The following is a 13303-nucleotide window of genomic DNA, read 5'->3' on the forward strand; positions in this document are numbered from 1 at the left end:
ACACGATCTGATGGACGTGTCTGGCCAAGAGAACAGGACTCACCGGACTGCATTGTGCCAAGTGTGAAGTTTGGTGGAGGGGGGATTATGGTGTGGGGTTGGCCTTGGCCCCCTTAGTACCAGTGAAAGGAAGTCTTAATGCTTCAGCATACAAAGCCATTTTGGACAACTTTGTGGGCACAGTTTGGGGATGGCAACATGACTGGGCACACACACCAGTGCACAAAGGAAGGTCTGTAAAGAAATGGAGGAGCGAGTTTAGTGTGGCTGCACAGAGAGCCCTGACCTCAACCTGACAGAACACCTTTGGGAGACGGCGAGCGAGCCAGGCCTTCTCGCCCAACATCCGCGCCTGACCTCACCAATGCTCTCCTGGTCACAAACTCCCACACTCAGTCCTACACCTCGTGGAAAGCCTTCAGAGAAGAGCTGAAGCTGTTAGAGCTGCAAAGGGAGGGCCGACTCCATATTAAAGCCTAAGGGATGGCATTAAAGTTCATGTGTGGGTAAAGGCAGGCGTCCCAATACTTTAGGCAATAGAGTGCAGGTGGTGGCCTAGGGTGACAAAATCTTAAGGAAGACATTTTTGACAACAATATCAACCCATCTTAACATACTGGGTCCGACTCCCACTAATCTCGTTGTATTGTTTTATATTATTTTCGCATAGTAGCCATGTTAGAACTTAAAATCTGATGACCCACACAAGCCCTTTATGGGTGGTCTTTTTTTGGTGGTTTGGTTTTTAGTTTTTGTTCTGTTGCACTTTTTATCCACTTTGTTCTTTTCTGTTATTTTCCGTCTTTATTTTGACATTGGGTTGATGCAGATTTTGGATACACACCATAATGTTTGGGACAAAGGCACATTTTTCTTCGATGTACCCCCATCTGCGCCACAGTTTAAAATGACAAATCAAACAATTCAGACATTGTGATTAAGGTGAACATGAAGGTTCTTTGCATATATTCTGGTCACAGCGTGTAACAATATATTTTATTTATATAGTGCCTTTCCAATGCTCAAGGCAGAAATGACAACACTTTTGCTACAGGGCAGACTTTCATTGAAGAGTGGTGGCTCTGAGGCTATGGATCTGCGCTGGTATCCAGAAGGTTTGCCGGTTAGAATCTCCGTCACTGCCAAAAAGAGATCCTACTCTGCTGGGCCCTTGAGCAAGACCCTTAACCTTCAATTGCGCTCTGACCCCAAGGGGTATGCGAAAACTAACAAATTCATAATACAAGAAATTGTGTAAGGCGAAATAAAAAAAAAAAAACCCGGGGGTGGGCGAGCGAAGCAAGTAGGGGACGGAAATATAGAAATGCAGTGGAACCCCGGGTAACACCGAGCTCGTAACCCGATCTGCTCGTAACCTGAACGAATTTTCCCCATTTAAAATAAAGGAAATGAGATTAATCCTTTCCAGCCCTCCCAAAAAGTCCCCAAAATATCATAAATAATGGAAAAAAACATGTTTTTAAATAAGAAACAAACATCAAAATACTGTATTAGTAAATATAGTTAAATAAAAGATAAACCAACTTAAGAAAATGTAACCTTACCATGGCGGCAGACGATTGCAGTTAACGGAGAGCGGCTGAGGAAGGAGGGAGGGAGGGAGGACTAGATACGTACTGGCACGATACGTAGATTACGGTACGGTACACGTACGGTAAAACTAAAACAACACTTTCTTAAACTTCGAACAAAACTAAAATTGCACTTTCTTAATTGCATGAATTGTAAAAAAATAAACTTTCTAAACTTTAAACTTAGCCTACGTACACTTAACAAGCCTTTGAAACGGCTCTGGGTAGAAGGGGTGACTAACGGTGACGTATTGGAGCTCGGCTCGTAAAACGGGCAGGCCTCATAAACCGGGCAGAAATTTTGCTCGGATCGCGGCTCGTAAACCGAATTACTCGTACAGTGGTGTGAAAAACTATTTGCCCCCTTCCTGATTTCTTATTCTTTTGCATGTTTGTCACACAAAATGTTTCTGATCATCAAACACATTTAACCATTAGTCAAATATAACACAAGTAAACACAAAATGCAGTTTTTAAATGATGGTTTTATTATTTAGGGAGAAAAAAAATCCAAACCTACATGGCCCTGTGTGAAAAAGTAATTGCCCCCTTGTTAAAAAATAACCTAACTGTGGTGTATCACACCTGAGTTCAATTTCCGTAGCCACCCCCAGGCCTGATTACTGCCACACCTGTTTCAATCAAGAAATCACTTAAATAGGAGCTGCCTGACACAGAGAAGTAGACCAAAAGCACCTCAAAAGCTAGACATCATGCCAAGATCCAAAGAAATTCAGGAACAAATGAGAACAGAAGTAATTGAGATCTATCAGTCTGGTAAAGGTTATAAAGCCATTTCTAAAGCTTTGGGACTCCAGCGAACCACAGTGAGAGCCATTATCCACAAATGGCAAAAACATGGAACAGTGGTGAACCTTCCCAGGAGTGGCCGGCCGACCAAAATTACCCCAAGAGCGCAGAGACGACTCATCCGAGAGGTCACAAAAGACCCCAGGACAACGTCTAAAGAACTGCAGGCCTCACTTGCCTCAATTAAGGTCAGTGTTCACGACTCCACCATAAGAAAGAGACTGGGCAAAAACGGCCTACATGGCAGATGTCCAAGACGCAAACCACTGTTAAGCAAAAAGAACATTAGGGCTCGTCTCAATTTTGCTAAGAAACATCTCAATGATTGCCAAGACTTTTGGGAAAATACCTTGTGGACTGATGAGTCAAAAGTTGAACTTTTTGGAAGGCAAATGTCCCGTTACATCTGGCGTAAAAGGAACACAGCATTTCAGAAAAAGAACATCATACCAACAGTAAAATATGGTGGTGGTAGTGTGATGGTCTGGGGTTGTTTTGCTGCTTCAGGACCTGGAAGGCTTGCTGTGATAGATGGAACCATGAATTCTACTGTCACCAAAAAATCCTGAAGGAGAATGTCCGGCCATCTGTTCGTCAACTCAAGCTGAAGCGATCTTGGGTGCTGCAACAGGACAATGACCCAAAACACACCAGCAAATCCACCTCTGAATGGCTGAAGAAAAACAAAATGAAGACTTTGGAGTGGCCTAGTCAAAGTCCTGACCTGAATCCAATTGAGATGCTATGGCATGACCTTAAAAAGGCGGTTCATGCTAGAAAACCCTCAAATAAAGCTGAATTACAACAATTTTGCAAAGATGAGTGGGCCAAAATTCCTCCAGAGCGCTGTAAAAGACTCATTGCAAGTTATCGCAAACGCTTGATTGCAGTTATTGCTGCTAAGGGTGGCCCAACCAGTTATTAGGTTCAGGGGGCAATTACTTTTTCACACAGGGCCATGTAGGTTTGGATTTTTTTTCTCCCTAAATAATAAACATCATCATTTAAAAACTGCATTTTGTGTTTACTTGTGTTATATTTGACTAATGGTTAAATGTGTTTGATGATCAGAAACATTTTGCGTGGCAAACATGCAAAAGAATAAGAAATCAGGAAGGGGGCAAATAGTTTTTCACACCACTGTATACCGAGCTGCTCGTAAACCGGGGTTCCACTGTGCAGTGGGTTCATAATCCATTTAAACTAACAGATTACAAACAAAATGCTCTATAGGTCATACCATATCAAAGGGTAAAATAGCAACAGTCACGTGATTATGAAACTCTTCTGTTATAGGCGGGATGATAGGGTTGGCCAGTTTGGTGCCACTTACATGTCCTAGAAATGCCAGAACCAGCCGCGTCCAGCAGCCTGCATCCTTGTTTTACTTTTGGACTTCTGGTGTCCGTTTGCATTCTGCACTAAAGCACAGCAGTATTTTGTAACAGGCATTGGCGTGCCTGGGAATGATTCTGAAGGGGAAGGGGTGGAGGGGTCCAGGGCTGGATTAACCATTAAGCAAAATAAGTACATGCTTAGAGGCATCAAGAAATGGGTATGCGGGCAACACCAGAAATTTTACATTGTCGGATTTAACATGGAACATACGGAGCAAAACTGCAAATGCTGCAGCTGAACCAGGTTCCACAAAAAGGGGGCTCCCATATCAATCCATCTGTTTCATTTCGAAAAAATACATTTTGTTTTTAATCTTACAGTTTACTAGGGAGTTCCGCCCACTGCTCGTTTCGCTCACCCATCCCCCCTACCAAACCCTCCCCAGGGGTTTGGTTTTCATGGGAATTGTTACATATGCATTATTTTCACCTTTACTTTAAAACTTTAGAAAAAACAATATTTGGAATGAACTTTTCTTCAAGATCGCATTGAATTTTGATTCCGTGTTTGGACTTATATCTTGACAACGCAACGTATAACTGCCTGTGAGTGAATATCGTTTCTTTCTCTCTAATAAATAAAACGACTTTTTGATCTTTCTTCTTCGCTTAGTCGTCGACGTGTCATCTACAACATATTAAATTATTATCCTGATAAAATGTATAAGAGCTGAGAGCGCAGCAAGTGTGTCTGACAAAAAGCATTCTGAGGTTAGATGACCGGGGTCTCGTTTGAAAGTAGAGAGTGACTTGAAAGAATCTAATGGCAAAAGTCTCCGTCTCGCGAGACTTGTATCCAAAGGTTGTATGGCGTGACTTGAAAGAATCTCATGTTAAAAGTCTCCGTCTTACGAGACTTCATACTGCGCCAACGTTTTTGGAATCTTTAAATTCTCGCTGGCAACACGAATTAGACGATCTACAAGTCTCCGACTTAAACTTTAAATCCAAACAATATATTCGATCTCTTTTCGCTGTTCCGTTATTTCACCGATTAATAATTTCCGTTTGTTTGCTCTAATCCTTTTTTTGAGACTTTTGACTTTCATTATCTCTAACCTGCTCTGCATGTGTATCGTGCCAACGTTTTTGAATTCTTTTCGGATTCTTTTAAATCCATCCATCCATCCACTATCCAACCTGCTATATCCTAACTACAGTGTCACGGGGGTCTGCTGGAGCCAATCCCAGCCAACACCGGGCGCAAGGCAGGAAACAAACCGCGGGCAGGGCGCACACCCACACACCAAGCACACACTAGGGACAATTTAGGACCGCCAATGCACCTAACCTGCATGTCTTTGGACTGTGGGAGGAAACCGGAGTAGCTGGAGGAAACCCACGCAGACACGGGGAGAAAAAGTAAACTCCACGCAGGGAGGACCCGGGAAGCGAACCATGCCGCCCGTGATTAAATCTCTTGGCACAAAGACTCGTCTTGCAGGACGTAAAAATGTCTCTCTGCAAAAATGTACGTCTCGTCTCCTTCCAAGATTTTTTTTTTTATAACAGAGAGATTAGACATACTGTATATGGGAGCACCAAAATCTTTTAAGTGCATAGGACCCCCTAAAGGTCTTAATCCAGCCCTGATGGGGTCTGCAGTGACTCAGAATGGACGTGCAGAATAATTAGGCTTTAGTTTCCTCCTTGTCTTTCTTGACGACTCTTTCCTTCATCTTCACTTCAGCCTTAGTGCTCATTGTGGTCACATAGCAGCCGAGAGATGATTGAGATTTAAATCTGGTTTCTTTATGTGTACAAATTTACCTGAGAACTTGTCAAAGAGCTCTGCGCCTGCACTCAGTGAAGAGCTTCTTCCTCCTCTTCTTCCTCTGAGCACTATACAGAAATAAATATCCATCCATCCATTATCCAACCCGCTATTTCCTAACTACAGGGTCACGGGGGTCTGCTGGAGCCAATCCCAGACAACACAGGGCGCAAGGCAGGAAACAAACCCCGGGTAGGGCGCCAGCCCACCATAAGGCGCGCACACACACACAAAGGGACAATTTAGAATCGCCAGTGCACCTAACCTGCATGTCTTTGGACTGTGAGACGAAACCCACACTGACATGGGGAGAACATGCAAACAGTTACACTGGGAGGACTCGGGAAGCGAACCCGGGTCTAGTAACTGCGAGGCAGCAGCGCTACCCACTGCGCCACCAGAAATAAATAAATAAATTGAATTTAGCCACATTGTTGGAAAGAGATAGTTAGATAAAAAGTGAAGCGTGCACTTATTCTTGAGGTAGATAAATTGCTCAACTGCCTGCGTATATGTTCGTCTAATTATTTTATAGTTATGCTAAAGTAACTCATTGCATTTTCCCCCCGTTTTCTCTTACTGTTAATACATGTTTGCTTGTGACGGCCACCCGCCCATAGTCCTTTTATTTTCTAACCCACTAATTCAGTTCAGGGTTGCGTAAACCCGGCGGCTATACCTAAAATGCTAGGCGCAATATGAGAAGCATCCCTGGACGTCCCGTCCCGTCAATAAGGCTTTAAAATGAAGACACATTCACACTAACTACTGCACATTTCAATAATATTCCGAATGGCGCTTTTTAAATTCTGGCCACGCCGTTTTCCAGCACTGAACAATGGGAGTTCCGGCAGAGAGCAGCTGTGAACACGTCACTCGGGTGCCACCTGGCGGCCACTCGACGTTTATCCTTAAGCCGTGGCGTTTTTCATAAGACGGGCAGCGTTTCTCCCAACTGCAGGGAGCAGTCGGCCCATTCCGGTGTTTGATTGAATCGTTTACAACCTTGTGATTCTTGAAAACTCCATCTCCTTTCTAGGTACACCTGCTCAGCAAGTTTTAAATAAGACATATGGACAGTTTCCCACTAGAATCTGAATAAAAATAAAAAAACTCTGTGTCTGACACCGCACGTCACACCCCACTGCCCCTTTACAGTAATAACTTGATCGCCACCTAAAGCAGCACCGGTCAGTTTCCCGGCGCTCAGTGAGTTTCTGCTTTATCTTTACATATAATACGCTCAGTGGCGTAGGAAGGCGGGTGCGGTGGGTGCGGCCCGCACCGGGTACCAGCTCTGAGGGGGTGACAAAAAATTGCCGGTTTTGTATTAATGCGCCTTTTTGTTACATAACATGTCAAATCATTTACATAGGCTTTAACAATCCCTAATTGCAGCAAATTGCGGATGAACGATGTGACACTGTAATGATGTATTATTATGTGGTGCGGTGGGGGGAGTGTTCTGTCTCGTTTCTTTTGAACTGTGCTGGTGCTCAAATAAACAAACAACCGGTCCTGTGACTCATTGTCTCATCCCTATCACAAATTTATCATCGCCCCAAGTCGTTCTGTGCAACAAGATGATATTTTTAACCCGAACATCATAATAATATAGTCGGCGCGAAACGTTTTAGACAGTGGGGTGGGTAGGTATTGTCCACTCTAGAACCGACCGTTTACTTCAGGATCGTTCTACGAGCGAACGGACAATATCTCCCTCCCCATCCCACTATCTTAAGGGCCCTATATACAGTGGTGTGAAAAACTATTTGCCCCCTTCCTGATTTCTTATTCTTTTGCATGTTTGTCACACAAAATGTTTCTGATCATCAAACACATTTAACTATTAGTCAAATATAACACAAGTAAACACAAAATGCAGTTTGTAAATGGTGGTTTTTATTATTTAGGGAGAAAAAAAAATCCAAACCTACATGGCCCTGTGTGAAAAAGTAATTGCCCCCTGAACCTAATAACTGGTTGGGCCACCCTTAGCAGCAATAACTGCAATCAAGCGTTTGCGATAACTTGCAATGAGTCTTTTACAGCGCTCTGGAGGAATTTTGGCCCACTCATCTTTGCAAAATTGTTGTAATTCAGCTTTATTTGAGGGTTTTCTAGCATGAACCGCCTTTTTAAGGTCATGCCATAGCATCTCAATTGGATTCAGGTCAGGACTTTGACTAGGCCACTCCAAAGTCTTCATTTTGTGTTTCTTCAGCCATTCAGAGGTGGATTTGCTGGTGTGTTTTGGGTCATTGTCCTGTTGCAGCACCCAAGATCGCTTCAGCTTGAGTTGACGAACAGATGGCCGGACATTCTCCTTCAGGATTTTTTGGTAGACAGTAGAATTCATGGTTCCATCTATCACAGCAAGCTTCCAGGTCCTGAAGCAGCAAAACAACCCCAGACCATCACACTACCACCACCATATTTTACTGTTGGTATGATGTTCTTTTTCTGAAATGCTGTGTTCCTTTTACGCCAGATGTAACGGGACATTTGCCTTCCAAAAAGTTCAACTTTGTCTCATCAGTCCACAAGGTATTTTCCCAAAAGTCTTGGCAATCATTGAGATGTTTCTTAGCAAAATTGAGACGAGCCCTAATGTTCTTTTTGCTTAACAGTGGTTTGCGTCTTGGAAATCTGCCATGCAGGCCGTTTTTGCCCAGTCTCTTTCTTATGGTGGAGTCGTGAACACCGACCTTAATTGAGGCAAGTGAGGCCTGCAGTTCTTTAGACGTTGTCCTGGGGTCTTTTGTGACCTCTCGGATGAGTCGTCTCTGCGCTCTTGGGGTAATTTTGGTCGGCCGGCCACTCCTGGGAAGGTTCACCACTGTTCCATGTTTTTGCCATTTGTGGATAATGGCTCTCACTGTGGTTCGCTGGAGTCCCAAAGCTTTAGAAATGGCTTTATAACCTTTACCAGACTGATAGATCTCAATTACTTCTGTTCTCATTTGTTCCTGAATTTCTTTGGATCTTGGCATGATGTCTAGCTTTTGAGGTGCTTTTGTCTACTTCTCTGTGTCAGGCAGCTCCTTTTTAAGTGATTTCTTGATTGAAACAGGTGTGGCAGTAATCAGGCCTGGGGGTGGCTACGGAAATTGAACTCAGGTGTGATACACCACAGTTAGGTTATTTTTTAACAAGGGGGCAATTACTTTTTCACACAGGGCCATGTAGGTTTGGATTTTTTTTCTCCCTAAATAATAAACACCATCATTTAAAAACTGCATTTTGTGTTTACTTGTGTTATATTTGACTAATGGTTAAATGTGTTTGATGATCAGAAACATTTTGTGTGACAAACATGCAAAAGAATAAGAAATCAGGAAGGGGGCAAATAGTTTTTCACACCACTGTATACGAGCCGGGACACACGAAGAAATCACGTGTCACAATTCTGGTTAATTGGCGATTTGGCGTAATTTTTATTTTACAGAAATTCCACGCCTAAGAAGATTTCTAAAAGCCGCCAAAGTTCCCAAAGAAGAGTCTCTTGGTTGGACTTCCTTTAAATTCTTAGAGTTTGTGGTTGAATATGAACTTTTAGACTCTCTTCCCAATCTCACTTTAGGCATTAAGATTTTTCTTAACTTTATGTGTTTCTGTTGTATCACGTGACAGGAGTTTTTCGAAACTCAGACTAATTAAGAATTATCTCAGATCCACTACGAACCAAGCACGACTCTCTAGCTTAGCCATTTTGTCAACTGAAAATAGTGTAGCGGAAGGTATCGATTTTGATGACGCATTTTCAAAATTTGCAGAACAAAAAGTTAGAAAGAAGAGATTCTAAGTATCATGTTAAAGTACAGTTTGTTGGAATAGAGCAGTGAAAGGCAACCTTTTTCGAGTCCAAAAATTTTCTTTCGCGGCGCACCTGAGGGACTGCCCATAAATAAAGTCGTGACGACACAATCTATGGACAATCGCCAATTAAAACAGTAGCGTTCGTATTTGCTCGTTCTATATTTGCTCCGCCTTCTTCTATCCGTACAATGAGCGAGATCTTCTTAACAACGAGACTTTTTAAGTCTCACGAGATGTGTTTTTGACACCGCTGGTGTTGATATTATGATGAATGGTGAACAGCGAAAATTTTAACTTGCATTCAAAATAAATACATTCGTTTATTCAACAATCTGATTAACTGTTATCTGTTTTTCCAACATAAAATATATATTTTTAAACATTATCTTTTTAATCAACCAAAAGTTCAAAAACACTAGCAATTTTAAATATTTTACAAAAGTTTTCGCGGCGCCCCTAGAAAATTCCACGGCGCACTGCGCACCCAGTGCAGGATTTACGTATAAGCTACACAAGCTATAGCTTAGGGCCCCCGCCTTCTTGGGGGCCCCCAAAACAAATTGTCCGAGTGAGCAAAATTATATTTGGCACTTACATAGAATATCTGGACTTATAAAGGGCCCCATGTCTCAAATAGCTTAGGGCCTTATCAAGTCTAAATCCGGCCCTGTGCGCACCGGTTGCCCGACAGTGGATTAGACCCTAGAGATCGAAACTTGCAAACAACTGAGTTTTCATTAAATTGTATTATAATAATAAGAGAAAAGCCAAGCAAAATGACACCTTTTATTGGCTAACTAAAAAGATTACAATATGCAAGCTTTCGAGGCAACTCAGGCCCCTTCTTCAGGCAAGATATGAAAAAAGATTTCTTACATTGTACATTAAACTGGCTTATTAATAAAAAGGCAATTTAATAATTAATAATTCTTTGCATTTATATAGCGCTTTTCTCACTACTCAAAGCGCTCAGCAATTGCAGGTTAAGGACCTTGCTCAAGGGCCCAACGGAGCAGAGTCCCTATTGGCATTTACGGGATTCGAACCGGCAACCTTCCGATTGCCAGTGCAGATCCCTAGCCTCAGAGCCACCACTCCGCCAATTTACTTTTTTTTTATTCATAAAAAATTGTTTACAAAATAATTAACATTATGCCTTCTTTACTTAACCAATTGAATAAAAAAATTGCTTTCTCAATAAATTTCATTTTATATTTTGGTGGACATGGGGGTGACAAGTTTAAACTCCGCACCGGGTGCCACCAGACCCTTGCTACGCCACTGAATACGCTATCGTGACTGTCCATTTGTCTGTCCGGGTTTTTAAATCACCTGTAGCTCGCAAATTTGGCACACATAATACTACGTGACCTCTACTGTCCGGGGTGATGATTTTTATTACTCTTTTAATTTTATTTTGTTGTAGAATCAACTCTCGGCAGTGGCCAGCAGAGCGGCCGTTCGGCGCATGCGTACGGTATCATCCCTACCACCTTCGCTGTCACTTCCCCTTCCTCTTCATATCTGAAATCATTCCAGAGAAAGATTGAAGATTTAAGTTCCAGCTTAAGTGAAAAATTAAAGAAAACGTACAAAATAATTGCAACACAAACACTGACTTAATCAGTTTTAACGCGAAAAGATGCCGACATAAGAAGGTAAGAAGCAGGCCGCTAATGTGTAGAAAAGACGAGATGCACAGGAAGCAGCAAGAACATCAACCTCCGAGCAAACGAATGATAAACGTACAGAGAAAGAGTTTAAAAACAGGAACGCTCAAGTCAAGTGGATTCTTCAGTGCGCCGTTACTGGTTTTATACATCAGGTGCCTAAAACGTCAAGCGAGGCTCCGTGGGCCACGTCTGACCTCTGCTGGCTGTACAGTGTAACTGCAACATGACTTTTGTTTGACGCCTCGCAGTTTACTTTATTTGATATAGCGCCTTTTTCAACAGTAAAGTCAGGGTTGGGCACATTCATGACTTGAATGGTGAAATCCAATTCGCTTTCTGGAATGTGAATTGTAAATGGAAATGCAGCCAGCTCGAGAGGAAAAAGAACTGGAATTGAATTGGAATGAAAGAAAACCGAATTTAATTCCAATCAAATCCACAAAATTCCACTTCTCAGATAATGTGTTCAAAATTATGCATAAAATATTATAAAACGTGTCCTTCCAGATGGACTGGAATTGGAGAAGGACAAGCAAACGGTGATTGCATTCACTACACTTTTTGGCACGCAGACTTATTTTGTTAAATTGGAAGAATCCTAATTCTCCTCTTATAAGTCAGTGGGAAACCGATGTTTTATATTATTTGAAATTGGAAAAAATCTAATTTTCAGTTAGAGGATCTGTACAAAATTTTTTCAAAACATGGCAGAATTTAATCAATATTATTTTAGAATAAGAGAATTAACTATTATTGCATTTAACTCCCCTTCTCCATCTCTTATTTATATAGATATTTACTTCTCCCCTTCTTTTTGTCTAATGTTGCCTTATTAAAAAGCTTAAAGCAATTTTCCTTTAGCTAAGCTCTCCTTCTCAGGGGTGGGGTTTGATTTGTCTTCAAATTTGTTGGGTTATAAATTGATCTGTTTGTATGGAATGATTACAATGAAAATTAATAAAATAAAAATATTAAAAAAAAAAATATTATAAAACGGGCGGCACAGTGAATAGCGCTGCTGCCTCGCAGTTAGGAGACCCGGGTTCGCTTCCAGGGTCCTCCCTGCGTGGAGTTTGCATGCTCTCCTTGTGTCTGCGTGGGTTTCCTCCGGGTGCTCCGTTTTTCTCCCACAGTCCAAAGACATGCAGGTTAGGTGCATTGGTGATTCTAAATTGTCCCTGGTGTGTGTGTGTGTGTGTGTGTGTGTGCCCTGCGGTGGGCTGGTGTCCTGCCTGGGTTTGTTTCCTGCCTTGCGCCCTGTGTTGGCTGGGATTGGCTCCAGCAGACCCCCGTGACCCTGTAGTTAGGATATAGCAGGTTGGATAATGGATGGATAGATATTATAAAACATGTCAAATTCATTCAAACCTAAAGTTATCTAATGCTAATATTAGAATAACTTTGCCAACTACAAACCACGTCTAATTACTCCAACAACACTATTATTGAGTTTGCTGGTGACTTCACCATGGTGGTCTTATGAGTCAGCATATAGGGATGGGGTGCAGAGGCTGTCAGTGTGGTGCTCTAAGAACAATCGATCTCTCACCCAACAGCTTCAAGGCACAGAACAGAGCCGGTCCCGCTCTGTATCAACAGGGACTTGCTGGAGAGGGTCCTAAGAAATTACATCTCGAAGAACCTGTCCTGGACAGAAAACACTCTGGCAGTGGTGACAAAGTCCCAGCGGTGACTGCATTTCCTGAGACTTCTCCAGAAAATGGAAATGAAGGGGAAGCTGCTGTTGATCTTGTACCCCTCAACCATCGAGTGTGTTTTAGCATACTGTGTCTCAACATGGTGGGCTGGCTGTACAGCAGCGGACAGGAATGCTCTGCAGATTTTAATATCAATGGTGCAGAAAATCACTGGCTGCTCTCTGCCCTCCCTGGAAGAGATTCCCCAGTGACCCAAAGTCTCCGCAGGACCAGGAAAATCACTCGGGACCCTTCCCATCCTGGCCACTCACTATTCACACTGCTGCCCTCTGGCAGGCAGAATAAGAGCATTACAAGTACAATACAATACAATACAGTTTATTTTTGTATAGCCCAAAATCACACAGGAAGTGCTGCAATGGACTTTAACAGGCCCTGCCTCTTGACAGCCCCCCAGCCTTGACTGCATAAGAAGACAAGGAAAAACTCCCAAAAAAAAAACTAGTAGGGAAAAATGGAAGAAACCTTGGGAAAGGCAGTTCAAAGAGAGACCCCTTTCCAGGTAGGTGGGTGTCAAAAA

The sequence above is a fragment of the Erpetoichthys calabaricus genome, chromosome 3 (assembly GCF_900747795.2).
Source record: "Erpetoichthys calabaricus chromosome 3, fErpCal1.3, whole genome shotgun sequence".
Classification (NCBI taxonomy): domain Eukaryota; kingdom Metazoa; phylum Chordata; class Cladistia; order Polypteriformes; family Polypteridae; genus Erpetoichthys; species Erpetoichthys calabaricus.